The sequence below is a fragment of the Adiantum capillus-veneris genome, chromosome 24, assembly GCF_014529385.1.
Source record: "Adiantum capillus-veneris isolate H3 chromosome 24, ASM1452938v2, whole genome shotgun sequence".
Lineage (NCBI taxonomy): Eukaryota > Viridiplantae > Streptophyta > Polypodiopsida > Polypodiales > Pteridaceae > Adiantum > Adiantum capillus-veneris.
The window spans coordinates 1,953,480-1,968,775 of NC_140954.1; the positions used below are offsets into that span (position 1 = coordinate 1,953,480).

The 15,296-nt window shown below is 42.0% G+C and overlaps 1 pseudogene; it reads right to left on the reverse strand.

The window, feature by feature from the left end:
• Window positions 1–7,647: 7,647 nt before the first annotated feature.
• On the reverse strand, window positions 7,648–9,821 carry LOC147425828 (putative voltage-gated potassium channel subunit beta; annotated as a pseudogene).
• Between the last annotated feature and the right edge of the window lie 5,475 nt (window positions 9,822–15,296).

Genomic DNA, 15,296 nt, shown 5'->3' on the forward strand with positions numbered 1-15,296 from the left:
TTGTTTGAGTATTATCTTGCTCATGGCTTTGTTATGTTTCATGGTGTTTATGCTTTCTAGTACATAGACTACTTCACCACACTCGATTTGGTTCTGGTATTTAAGCTTGAGCCGCAAGAACACACCATCCAATCTTAATCAATTTGATTAATTCTATAGGTTGCTAGGAGAGCACTTTTGGCCCACTCTCTAAGTTTGAGGAGTTTGGATAGGGAGAAGTCAAAACTATGTCTAAAATCATGAACATATTCTACCAAAACTACTAAAAAATGTGTTTTATACATCCTTGATAGCCTATTTTTGTCATAAAATATAATATCTAACTATACCAAATGATTTCATGTTAAACTGATCATTTAATGTTGGAGAATAAACGGGAACAAGAGTTAGAATAGAGACATGTGCTTCTAGACCTATCTCAACACGGGACCAAAAGGAGATATGGTTGCATCTCAATAGGGGTCCAAAAGAAGATGGTCTATCAAAGAGCAATGTGCAATAAGTGCTTTTAGACTTACCTCAAAAGGGGACCAAGAGGAGAGATGGTTAAATCTCAATAGGGGTCCAAAAGGAGGTAGTCTATCAAAGAGCAACGTGCATCTAATGGAGCTTAAAAGACCTTAGGGTTAGCTTCATTAAAGACCTCCAATGGTTAGTGTTAAAAGTCCTTTGACCTTAGGGCTGAGCTTGAGGTGGGAACCCAACCAAAGCTTGAGGTGCTTGTCGTGCTTGATGACTGAGGTGCTTGTCGTGCTTGATGACTAAGGTAAGTGAGGTGCTTGTCATACTTAATGAGGAAGGTGCATGAGAAGCTTCCTATGCATGGGGAGTAAGGTGCTTGAGTCAAAAAGAGACCCTACAAACTTAATGAGGAAGTTGCTTGAGAAGCTTCTTATGCATGGGGGGTAAGGTGCTTGAGTTAAAAAGAGACCCTACAAACTTCATGAGGAAGGTGCTTGAGAAGCTTCCTATGCATGGGGGGTAAGGTGCTTGAGTCAAAAAGGGACCCTACAAACTTAATGAGGAAGGTGCTCGTTGAGAAGCTTCCCATGCATGAAAGTCTCAAAGTTAGGGGAATCTTTGACTTAACCTCCCACTCACCTAAAGGGCACCCCTTTTCTCAAAGGAGACATGGGACACATGTCAATCTCTCCCTATGCTTAGCCACATGGTGTGCTTGAATGCTATTGGTTGGGCTAAAGAGGGGTCAAATGAGCTTCTATTTCCATCCAACAAATATTTAGATATTTTCAAGCTCTCTCTCTCTAAGGGGTAAGGAGGACACTTGTCCAAAGACTACCCATGTACTTGAATGCATGCTGCATGTGATTGGCTAGGGGGGAGAGGGGTCCAATGAGCTTGAAACATGTGTAAAAGCTACAACTCACCCCAAGCAAGCAAGGGGGGTACTGGGGGGATATACACCACACACACACACACACACTCATTTTGTGGATTCATTCTCACTTGGTGAAAGTAGAGAAACTCCACCTCCTTCTCCAAGCTTGTGAGAGTAAGAGCAAGCTTGTGAGAGTAAGAGCCTACACCAACACTCTTGGTTATGTAATACAAATCCAACCAAGAGCCATGCTTCAATGCTTAAGCTTTCTATCTTCTCCATCTTCATTACTATGCTAATATATATGCTAGCAAGAAGAGTGATGATAAGTGAGTAACTATTTCTTTCTCCTATGGAATGTTTCTTCTCCCTCTTCCCTACCCTCATTCCTCTCTAGCTCTCTCCACCTTTGAAGGTGTTTGAGACCTTGGGACTGAGGCTTGGGATAGTTAATGTTTTCTACAAAGTTTATGTTATGCTTGTGATGCATGAAGATTTCCATCTTTATTGCATCACCAAGGTCAAAAGGAACACAAAGATTGTATTGTACCAAGTCTCTCTTAATGGGAGAAACTATAATACAAATGCCTATTGGAGGGGGGACCGGCTCCGTATGAATCCGGTCCTCAACTATTGTCATGTTCTCTAAACTCTCTCTCCCTTGCAAAAGTATTGTTCATGCCAAGTTATAATACAAATGCCTATTGGAGGGGGGACCGGCTCCGTATGAATCCGGTCCTCAACTATTGTCATGTTCTCTAAACTCTCTCTCTCTTGCAAAAGTATTGTTCATGCCAAGTTAACTAAGTACCATGTTTATGTTGCTACCATCAATTAAGTTCACCCGCTATGCTCACAAAGTAATCTCACAAAAGTGCTTCATCTAATTTCCTAATTCCTCTACTCTCAAAGTTCATAGGCCATTTCCATTACATTGGTATCAGAGCAGTTGGTTTCTCTTTTCTTGCTTAAGAAGAGAGGTCCTTAAGTAGCCTATTAATGGTTGATTTTGTTAATTATATTAGGGTAAGTGGGACTGGGATCTATTATCGGTTTTGTTGAGCCCACTATGTGAGATATGGTGCACACTTTGGAAGCTTTGGTCTTAATAATGGAGTCTTTTTAGACTTGCTTACGGCTTTACCATTATGGACCCATAAGAAGTCCGAAAGGAGCTATCCCTCGGCAACTTTGCTATGTTAGATTCATTCCACTACTCTCTATAATTAACCAATTCGAGCCGTGGGTGTAGATACTTAAGTGCCTATTTTCAAAGACTAAGAGGAGTAGCAACTAAGGTTTTGAATTTCCAAAGCATACACTAAGTAAACACCTAAGTTTAATTAACATGGCTGACAATAACTAAGAGAGTAGAATGAACATTGATAACTTTGATTTGCACATGAAGGTGTTAATGATGATGCCCCCATGTTTGTTAATTATCTTGTTACTAGGTTGCAATAAGCTATGGGCAACCCCTCTTTGCAAGCCGAAGTTACTCAAAAACTTTGTGCTTATGGGATTTCCTTTCCTCTCAAAGAGGAGAGAAAGCTTAGGAGGCATCTTGGTGAGACCCCCAAAAAAAGACTGACTCCCATACGAGAGGAGGAATCCAAAGAACATGAAAGTAATGACTCCCTAAGTTCCTCAAAAGATGTGGCTCCATGAAGATGGCGGTTTAGATGATTGCCAACTTCTCCCAAGAAGAAACGGTTAACCCATAGTCCTTCTCCTCGTCACTCCAAAAGGGAAGAGAGGAAACAAGGGAAGAAAAGGGCAAGAAAGAGGTCATCGTCTTCTCCTTCTTCTTCACCTTCCTCCTCTATCGATGAAAGCTATTGCTATTCTCCTAGAGAATACAAGAGGGGAGGACATCGCAAATCTTACCCTGCATGGCGAAGGTCACAAAATCTAAAGAAGTTCAAAGAGGGAGGAAAGAGTATCTCTTTTCTCACCTATGATGGCACCTTTGGTGCTACCAAAAAAGTATTGGCCTTCATCCAACAATTTGATGCGGCCTTTGGAAACGAGGGCTTCATGGAGTCCTCCAAGCTACACCATGTAGCTATGCACTTCCAAAAATCGGCTCGTCAATGGTGGGCTAGCCTTCGTGGCAACGACGAAGCCCCAAAGACGTGGAAAACTCTACGAGTTTCCATCATGAAGCAATTCCTTGCAAGTGATACAAAGAACAAAGTGCTTACCAAATGGTGAAGTTTAAAGCTTCTCTCTCTATCCACAAATATGTGGACAAGTTTTGGGATTTACATCTCAAGACTACTATCTTTCAAAAGATAGACTTTGTTGTGCAAAAGAAACAATTTTGTGCGGGATTACCCAAAGACATAGCCGAGTATGTCAACTCTCAACGGCCTGGTTCTATCGCCAAATTAATCCACCACACCATGGTTGCTTCGCGCATCAATTTCCAACGAGGGGCTAGATGGAATGTCAAGCCCATGGAAAATAAAGACAAAAGTGATGCCAAGGGGAAATCCAATGCTTAAAATTCTTACCAAGGCCATTCCAACAACAACAACAACAATTGGTCCAAGGAGAAGGGAGTTTACAAAGGTAAATATAAACTCTCTCCTAAAGAGCTAGAAGCTTTTCGTAAGGACAACAAATGTTTTAAGTGTGGGGAGCAAGGCCATGGTTATCGTCCTTTCCATCATGAAGCAATTCCTTGCAAGTGATACAAAGGACAAAGTGCTTACCAAATGGTGAAGTTTAAAGCTTCTCTCTCATGAGTCTATAGCAACTCACAATGATCTATCTTTTATGATAGATGAGTATGCTACTGACCAGGACTTTAAGTACGTAATTATAGCCTTTGCAATAGGGAAGAAAAAAAGAACCATTCACCTTGAAGGATGGTTATCTTCCAAACGGCAATAGGCTATGTGTTAATCACCCATACAATACGAAAGTCATGTATGAATCCCATACTTCTCCTTATGCGGGGTAAAGAGGGATTCCATAATCTACTCTTCGAGGAGTAGAAATGTATTTCTGTTGGTCTACCATGAAAAATAAACATAAAAGAGTATGTTTCAAAATGTGTGGTATACCAAAAGTTGAAATTTGATCGAGGGAAGCAACTTGGATTGTTTCAGTCGACGTGCTTAACAAGAAAACACACTCTATGCCTGTCAAAAAGACTATTAAGGCACATCAAATGGCAACCCTCTTTAGATCTCAAATTTTCAAGCATCGTGGCTTTCCAACATCCATAGTGTCGGACCAAGATCCTAGAATGACCAGTAATTTCAATAAGGGTCTCTTTGAGAATCTAGGAAGTAGATTAAATTTCTCTTTTGACCTATCATTCACAAACGGATGACCAAAGTGAAATAACTAACCTAACGATTATTGATCTACTAAAAGCCTATGTCATGGAAGTAGATCAATGTTCTCAATGATAGAAGTACCTACCTCTTATAGTGTATGCGTACAATGATATTGTACATACTTCTATAGGGAAAGTACCTTTTGAGGTTAAAGAAGGAAGATCCAAAAGTCCCTTACTACTTAAAGTACATAGGAAGATCTTCGCTGGCTGATGAATATAGCCGAGACCTACAAGAATCTTTTCCAAAGATTAAAGGGGTTATATCCTTCTCACAAGAAAGGCAAAAAGGGCTGCTGCCAATAAGCACAGAAGAGCCTTAGCCTTTAAGGAAAATGAGTGGGTCTTGCTAAAGTTTCTCAAGGCTCATCTGAGGCATACTACGGGCAAGATTCCTATGGACTACCAAGAGTATGATGGCAAACTAGCAAAAAGATACTATGGTCCTTAAAATTCTTAAGCCAGTCAATGAGATGGCTTATCAATTGAAGTTTCCCAACCGTTGGCTCATGCACAATGTTTTCCATGAGAACCTACATAAGCCTTACAAAGGAGCGCCATCAAAAGAAGCAATAGTTGCAGACCTTCCAAAAATCAAAGAGCAAGAAGAAGTACTTCAATCTAAGTCCATCCTATGGACAGGAAGACAAGGTATTAAGAAACGGTAAGATTATCTGATGATATCTTATTAAGTTAAAGAATTATCCTTTTAAAGATGCTAAATGGATGCAAGGAACCTAGCTTAAGGATATATTGAACCTTATCAATGCTTACAATGTTGCACTAGAGTAAGCATATGAAAATGCATTTTAAATTAAAAATGTTTTTGTCTTATAAGACTAGTTCTCTTTTTATTGTGCACAAATTTAAATAGTATGCATGCTTAGAATCATGTTTGTGGTAACGACGTCTCCCAAACACCAAGTAGAATTTGTCACTCTACTTTGGAAGTGTGATATGGACTAAAGAGCAAACATGCTTGCGGTAGCTATGTCTCCCAAGCACCAAATGGATTAGTCATTCATCTTGGAATGATGTCATAGGGTAAAAAGGGATCCTCTACCTGCTAAGAAACATGGACTAATGACTAGGCTTTATCTTCTCTACCTCATAGCCGAGGACGATTATGATTTCAAGAGAGAGGTAATGTCATAAAATATAAAATCTAACTATACCAAATGATTTTCTTATATTAAACTGATCATTTAATGTGGGAGAATAAACGGGAACAAGAGTTAGAATAGAGACATGTGCTTCTAGACCTATCTCAACTCGGGACCAAAAGGAGAGATCGTTGCATCTCAATAGGGGTCCAAAAGGAGATGGTCTATCAAAGAGCAATGTGCAATAAGTACTTCTAGACTTACCTCAACAAGGGACCAAGAGGAGAGATGGTTACATCTCAATAGGGGTCCAAAAGGAGGTAGTCTATCAAAGAGCAATGGGCATATAATGGAGCTTAAAAGACCTTAGGGTTAGATTTATTAAAGACCTCCAATGGTTAGTGTTAAAAGTCCTTTGACCTTAGGCAAGCTAGGGCTGAGCTTGAGGTGGGAACCCAACCTAAGCTTGAGGTGATTGTCGTGCTTGATGACTAAGGTGCTTGTCATGCTTGATGACTAAGGTGCATGCTTGATGACTAAGGTGCTTGAGGTGCTTGTCATGCTTGATGACTAAGGTACTTGAGGTGATTGTCATACTTAATGAGGAAGGTGCTTGAGAAGCTTCCTATGCATGGGGGGTAAGGTGCTTGAGTCAAAAAGAGACCCTACAAACTTAATGAGGAAGGTGCTTGAGAAGCTTCCTATGCATGGGAGGTAAGGTGCTTGAGTAAAAAAGAGACCCTACAAACTTAATGAGGAAGGTGCTTGAGAAGCTTCTCATACATGAAAGTCTCAAAGTTAGGGGAATCTTTGACTTAACCTCCCACTCACCCTAAGGGCACCCCTTTATTCAAAGGGCACATGGGACACATGTCAGTCTCTCCCTATGCTTAGCCACATGGTGTGCTTGAATGCTATGGGTTGGGTTAAAGAGGGGCCAAATGAGCTTCCTATGCAAGGGGGGGGGGGGGGGGGTAAGGTGCTTGAGTCAAAAAGAGACCCTACAAACTTAATGAGGAAGGTGCTTGTTGAGAAGCTTCCCATGCATGAAAGTCTCAAAGTTAGGGGAACCTTTGACTTAACCTCCCACTCACCCAAAGGGCACCTCTTTTCTCAAAGGGGACATGGGACACATGTCAGTCTCTCCCTATGCTTAGCCACATGGTGTGCTGGAATGCTATTGGTTGGGCTAAAGAGGGGCAAGTTACAGAGCTTGGGGGGGAGCACGTAATGGAGCTGGCAAGCCTAGCGGGGAGCTGCATCAACCAAAGAGTTATGAAGAATCCACGGGTCAAAGCCAAGGTTATGGAGTGTACGCAGGATCAATGATAATAAGGCCATTTAAAGTGTGGGGATCAATGGTGGTGATAAGGTTTCTCTGGCTGTGGAGAGTGGACGGGGGGGGGGGGCATCCACCCGCTCCAGTGAAAGGGAGAGAGGAGTGGGAGTCCAACCAATTGAGAGAGAGGACGAACGTCAGCCCTAGCAAGGATCCGTTTAAGCCCCCCCCCCCCCCCCCCCCCCCCCCCCCCCCCCCCCCCCCCCCCCCCCCCCCCCTCTCTCTCTCTCTCTCTCTCTCTCTCTCTCTCTCTCTCTCTCTCTCTCTCTCTCTCTCTCTCTCTCTCTCTCTCTCTCTCTCGCTCGCTCGCGCTATTTTAAACAATCCTCTGATTGCAAATCATTAGAACAAGCAACAAAATACACAAAGCCCATAAAAATTAAACCAAATATATGTAGAAAATAAGAGTCTATCATGGACACTACGTTTATTAATTGAGGGCTCCATGGCTAACAAGATCATGCTCTTCAATCAACAGGGTACTTGACCAAAACCAACGGTCCATCCTAAGCTGTATTTATCGAAATGTCTCCGGCTTTTCAAGCCTGCCCTTTATCATATCTTCGATCTCGGTCATGATTTCATTTGTCAACAAATCCACAGCTCTCAAAGACTTCATGTTCTCAACTTCTTGCTGCTCTTTTGTAGCCCCAACTATAATTTACTGACATTTTCATTCTTGACACACCATGCAATGGCCAACTGGGCAAGTGTTACTCCCAACCTTTTTGCAATAGGCCTCAAAGCATCCACTTTCTACATAATTTCATCAACAAGTTTCCTATTGGCCAAGTTCTTGTAGTTCTCCAAGGCAAAATGGCTATCTGCAGGGGGAGGGCTTTTTAGAGAGTATTTTCCTGTAAGAACACCAGATCCGAGTGGGCTCCATAAGGTCAAGCCCAAACCAAACTTCTGATAGAGGAGTGCATACTCTACCTCCATCCAATCACGTGCAAGCAGGTTGATATACTGAGGTTTCTCAACTGTAGGGGATCAAGCCAAGACGGGAGGCAACTTCCCAAGCTCCAGTAATCTGTTGGGCATCCCAATCAATGGTGCCCCAATAGAAGGCCCACCCCTTGTGAATGATGTAGTTCATGGCTCACATAGTTTCCTCGATAGGAGTACTAGTGTCAAGTCTGTGAACAAAAGATCACATCGAAATAGTCCATCTGCAGGCGTCGAAGACAGGTGTGTGTACCCTCAATGATATGTTTGCGAGAAAGAGACCAACATCGTTCACCTTTTGGCCACCTCTCTCTCTCTCTCTCTCTCTCTCTCTCTCTCTCTCTCTCTCTCTCTCTCTCTCTCTCTCTCTCTCTCTCTCTCTCTCTCTCTCTCTCTCTCTCTCTCTCTCTCTCTCTCTCTCTCTCTCTCTCTCTCTCTCTAAAATAATGCTAAAAAAATGATGGCAAACCTTGAAGTCGAGGGAGGGAAAAAAAATAACCGAGGAAGACCACTGAGGGCATTATTTGTTGCCACATGGAAAAGTTCCCACTGAAATCCCACATGCCATAAAATTGTCTATAGAGAGGGAAAAAAGAGAAACAGCGAAGACCATTGGGGGCATTATTTGCTGCCAAATGGAAAATTTTCCTCCAGAATCCCAAATGCCATAAAATTGTCTATAGATGCGATATGGTGTGCTTGCTCATGAGACATGGGTTGAGCATGGCCTCTTAAGCAAGCACACCATATCGCATGCTTGCAAAACTTGACAAGCTTGAACTCTCTTGATTCCACTTCCCTCATGACAAACATAGGCTTACCTACAATCGCCTTGTGAAACTCTAACCCAAGTAGACATAACGCATGTTCTTATTTCTCAACATAGTTACCCTACCCATGTTAAACACATTGTGTACCCCTGTTCTTGAGTGCCTCATGGCATAGCATGAAGTATTCAGGTCACAACATCCACTCCCATTGTGTTGTTCCACATCCCTTTTGCTTATCCATCCCATATAGATGTGGGACACCACTGTGTGCCTCCCTAGGTATGTTGATCGATGTATTGAGCTTGCACGGATGCACCTTGCTTATACAAATGCCAACTTTAACTGAGGTTGTTGCTCATATTTGCTCGAAAATTGGCTTCGCTTAATTTTCTTTGCTCATTGATTGGAAACCCTCGCCAAATACACTGGATGCTACCTCATCGTTATCTTCACACCTTCTAATGTATCTCCCTCTCCTTGCTGCAACAAACCCAAAAAATTTGTTGCATTCTCTACCGCCCCCCAAGCTTTCCCTGGTTTGGTTGGAAACTCTCATAAGCCAATACACTTCAGCCACTCGCCAATACACTGGACGCTACCTCATCGTTATCTTCACACCTTCTAATGTATCTCCCTCTCCTTGCTGCAACAAACCCAAAAAATTTGTTGCATTCTCTACCGCCCCCCAAGCTTTCCCTGGTTTGGTTGGAAACTCTCATAAGCCAATACACTTCAGCCACTCAGTCGTACTGGGGTTAGCCATATCAATTTGCGACTCCACCAAGCTACCATGTGCTTCATCACCCCCTTCATCTACATCTATGACCGCTCCCATCGTAGATGCTACTGCAATACCCATCTTCACCCTAGCCTCTTCCTTTGCCTTGCACGGTGTCTCCATGGGGGATGACATACCTACTACAGAAGTCTCCCCTGCTGCAGCGGCCTCTATGACCGCTCCCATGTGCTTCATCACCCCCTTCATCTACATCTATGACCACTCCCATTGTAGATGCTACTTCAATACCCATCTTCACCCTAGCCTCTTCCTTTTCCTTGCACAGTACCTCCATGGGGGATGGCATACCTACTACAGAAGTCACCCCTATTGCAGCGGCCTCTATGACCACTCCCATGTGCTTCATCACCCTCTTCATCTACATCTATGAACGCTCCCATTGCAAATTCTACTACAATACCCATCTTCACCATAGCCTCTTCCTTTGCCTTTCACGGTGTTGCCATGGGGGATGGCATAGCTGCTACAGAAGTCTATCGTGCTACAGCGGCCTTTGATTCTGCAAGTTGTTTAACTTAATCAACTTCTCCAGTGTTGATATATGCATGGTAGCTTCGTGACAATCACTCATGCAAACACAGGAGTGTAGTGGGTGATATGACTTACTTCCTCCTTACGTCCATGTGAAATATCTCTTGCAAGACACTTATAATGATGTGCCCACTTTTCGAGGCTAATCAAATGACTTGACACTCCAAAATTTGAATTAGCCCGCAATTTAAGAAGTTTCCCCACCAACAGCATATCCGCTTCCACTGGGTTTGACTCCCCCTGTAGCTACCCCTCCTTGGGTATTCTCCATGTAAACAACTTGAGCCGGAATCCATTTATTGGCTTCAAAACATCCATCCCAAAATAATCTCATAATATGAATGTGCCTTGACTCATATCTGCAATGATCCAATACAATCCAATGTACTGTAATTTGAGCTTACTTGGATGTGGCCCCAACTTAGAGTTATACACCATAACCTTGTCATCCACTTTAAGCACTTTGACTTCACATGTCTATTCCCCCTGGCTTGTCGGCATTTCTGCATGACTTCCACTATGTAAGAGCTGATGACTCGATCCTCTTCCAACTTTAGTAATTGATTTCTTCTATGCTCCAAGGACTCCTCTGGACTCATCCGATGCTTTGCTGCTATTCAAACTAGGGACAAGATGCACCATGGGCACTACTACCTCCATACCATACACTAGCCTAAAAGGAGTCAACCCTGTGTTGCAACTTTATAAGTTGTCTAGACCATAATGTGGAATCAGTCTTATCATCCCAATCCTTCTTGTTCTTAGACACAATCTTTTTTAAAATCTTCAGCAACACCTTATTAGAGTTTTTCGCCTGTCCATTTGCTTGTAATTGATACGGCATCGACTTCTTATGCATTATCATGTGTGTAGTAGTCAACTCTTCAATAACAGAATTCAAAAAATGTGTCCCTTGATAAAAAACCAGTTCAATCAGACATCCAAACCTCGTCATGATATTTCGATAAAGAAATCTTGCTACACTAGATTCCTTATTATCCTTCAATGCTTCTGTCTCTACCCATTTCGTGTCATAATCTGTAGCCACCAATATCTGCTCCCAATCCTCAAGGCTTTAGGCTTAATGGGTCTGACAAAGTCAAGACCCATTTCTAAAATGGCTCCAAAGGTATAACCGGATGATCTGACATTCGATCATATGGTCCTAGCTAGCCTGTCTTTTGACACTGCAAACATCCTTTAACATACATATGTGCATCTGTGAGAGTTATTGGCCACAATAGGCCAACCTGTATTTTTTTTACATGTTATTTCTTCGGAGAAATGTCCTCCTAAATTTCCAAAATGAGCCTCCCATAACAGCGCATTTGCTGCTCATCGAGTACACAATGGCTTATCTGATCAATTTTTGTTCTATACAGTGCACCAACAATCACAAAAAATGGCTGAGTTTTTTATTAAAAAAAATCCTCCTTTCGTCCACTGTCAACCCTTGTGGAAACACCCCGTCCATCAAGAAAACCAAGAGCTAATCATATTATCCCTCATTGTGCACTTGGATGGGGATAATCTCACTTTGAACTTGAGCATTGGATATCTGAGCATCTCGTAACTCATTTGAAATGCCTTGAAATGGCTCACCATGCTCCATCTTGCTTAGGAAATCCTCCATAACAAGCAACCTACCTGGTGTATGGACAATGAGAAAATCACACTCCCGCAAAAATGGCATCCGTCTTGCCAATCTTCCTACCAGGTGAGGTTTTCGGTTAAGATACAACAATGCCTAATGATCCACATGAAGAATTACTCTATTGCTGAAAAGATAATGACAAAATTCCGTACAGCATAAAGCATTCCCAAGGCTTCTCGTTCTGTCAGTGGGTAGTTCTTCTCCGTTGTTGAAAGTAACTCAATTGCATAAAAAAGGGGTCTAAACCATCCCTGCCTTACCTCTTGCATTAAAACCGCCCCTACTACAACATCTGAAGCGTCAAAAAACACGTGAAAAGGAAATTTCCACTTTGGGGGCTACAATATAAAAGCTACCAGCAACATCTTTTTCAACACCTTGAATGCTCTATCATGTGCAGGTCCCCAAACAAAAATATACATCCTTCTTTGTTAGGTTAGACAATGGTGCTATAATATCCACCAGGTATTGTAAATTTTGACTATGCCACGTAATTTGTCCATTAAACCTCTGCAACTCTTTCAAATTCCTTGGTACATGTACCTTCTGAATTGCTTCAATCTTATTAGCATCAATAGAAATACCCTGTGCCAAAATCACATTTCCTAACAACTTTCCTCCTCTCACTGCAATGGCACACTTGAAGGGATCCAAAGACATCCTAAACATCTGACAATGGATGAAACATTTCCTTAAGTGCTCCAAATGTTCCAAATTCCTGCCATATACATAGAAGTCATCCATGAACACCTTCATGAAATCTGTCAGTTATGGTTCAAAAGTCTTATTTGCTGCCTTTGCATACTCTTAAGGCTCACTCTTCAATACAAAGCTCATTACGTCATAGGCAAAAGCTTCTCATTCTGTAATAAATTCTATTTTTGAAATATCCTCCTTAGCCATCATAATCTCATTATACCCAGAAAACCCATCCAGAAAGTTATACATCTCTTTGTCTACAACCACGTCTAAAAGAGTATCAATAAAGGGCAATGGCAACGGGTTTGATATTGTGGCAGCATTCAATTTTTTGTAATCCACACATATCCTCAGCTTTACTTGCTTTACTGATTCCACTAGTTTTATAAATCCTACATTCAACAACTTATTCAATTCCTCCTTAACTTGCTTTGTATAATTAGGATACATTATGTACATAATTAGGATACATTATGTACCTCTATTGAATCACTAGGACAACATCCTTCTTAAGACTAATCCAATGTTGGCATATTTTTGGATCCATTCCTCACGTATCCGAATACTCCTAGGCAAAAACATCTTTGAACTCCATCAATAATGCCCACAACTGCTTCTTAAAGTCTTCATCAATGTGAACACTTACCTTGACAATCTTTGGTACTTCCTTACTCCCCAAATTCAATCCTACAAATCATCCTCTTGAACTTAAGTAATTTGCTCCATAGTATGCTCATACACCACGTCTGCCTTCTTTACTGATTCTTCTAGATCTGCTTCTGATTCCTGAATAGTAAGCTTTTGATCTATCGATTCCTTCTTTGTGACCTGCTGAAAATCCTCCCCGACCAAATTTTTTGCACTCTCACTCTACCAACATTCCACATCCATTTTTCATGTCATCCAATATCTATCCTTAATTTTTGCAACATCAATTTCAAACACATGAGTCAAAGTCGGATTAGACTGAAGAAAAAGATCCTCCTCATCATCTGTAACATCCGCCGCCAACTGGATGGACTGCGCGTTTAATGGTTTTACTGTTTTGTCCACTTCGATTTCATCATTCATGCTACACGACTTTACTTTTTTCCCTTCCTAAACATCACCCCATTACTTTCGCAATCATGCTTTAGGTTCACAACTCGAAACAAGGGTCTCCCTAGTAACATGGAATAGGCCTCCCTCATATCCACCATTCTTAAGACAACAAAGTTAACTAAAAAAAAAGGCCAATCCCAAAATTATGGTCTCCTTACCTCTCAAAAACCCAATAGGTTGAATCCTTCACTGGTTTGCCATCTTTACTCGAAATGGAGCAGGATCCAACGAAGCATCCTTCATCTTCCTGTATACCAATTCCGGGAGGATATCAACGCCAAAGCCTCCATCCAAAAGCTGTTACCATATACATGTGGTAGTGATGTGTGTGAACACACTAGGACCGCCCGGACATTTTTTCCCTCTTTAGGAGGTTTTTTCCCCCGAGCATTGTATATACGCCCATCACTCTAGGGCTATCTATCTTTCCATTGCACACTAAGTAACAAACTCTCTATTGTGTGCCTTGAGCTTCTTTCGTCTTCTCCAAGCGTTGTTCCCGCTTCGTTTCTCCTCTTTTCGGGCAGTTCTCACATCTGGTGCAGCATTTACCATGGCTGACAACAACACAGATGTGTTCAAGATGTTTGCTACTAAGGACAGGTTGGATGGGGACAATTACCCTATGTGGGCTTACATGATGCACCGTGTTCTTGTGTCAAAGGGCGTATGGAATATTGTGCAGGGCATTGATGTACGTCCCGGTTCTGAGGATGCAGATGATGTTGAGGATGTTGCAGGTCTTGCTGCAAGGATTGCTGCTATTAGAGTTGTCTTGCCTACGGTAGAACTAGCTCGTTAGGATGTAAAGGATGCGCAGGCTCATGCATTGATTGCGTTGTCTGTGAAGCGCACCATTGTTCCTCACATCCGTTCAGCAAAATCTGCAAAACAGGCTTGGGATATTTTGGCTGGTCTTTATGCAAGTCGCAATGAGGCTAAAATTGCTTTGCTACGTAAAGAGTTGGAGTCGAAGATTATGCATGAGGAAGATGATATGCACACTTTCCTTGCTAGTGTCAAGGATATCAATGAGCAACTTATTTCTGCAAGTGAAGTCATTTCAGACAGTTCCCTTGTGCAGACTATTCTTGATGCCTTACCAGATTCTTACCAGACTTTTTCTAGTACTTGGAGACTTATGACCCAAGGAAATCCAGAAGTTGTCAAGTTTGATGCATTATGCACATTGGTGTTGCACTAGTCACTTTCTAGAAAAAACAGGACCAGATAGTGTGCAGTTGAACAGGCTTTTATTGCTTCTCAAAGAAAGGGTGGTAACAGCAATGCAGCCACTTCTTATGGTTCTGCTGCGAGTGGCAAAACTTCTGTTCCCAATGCTTTTGCTGGCAGCACTTCGTCTGGCAATTCTGCTGATAAGGGCAAAAAGAAGATGCGTTGCCATTATTGTAAAGCTAATAATCACTTGATCAAGTCGTGTCCTAAGTTGAAGGCCAAAGAGGCTCAGAAGAAAGAGGATGGTTCGACTGCAAATACTGGTTCCACTGCAAATGCTCGTTCCACTACAAATGCAGACATTGTTGAGTCTTCCGTGAAAGGAGACTGTAATGCTGATGTTGATGCAGAATGGGATTTTAGTGCAGAGTGCACTTACAATCCTGCTGTCCATGATGCATGCATGTCAGTTGTTGCAGATTCACATG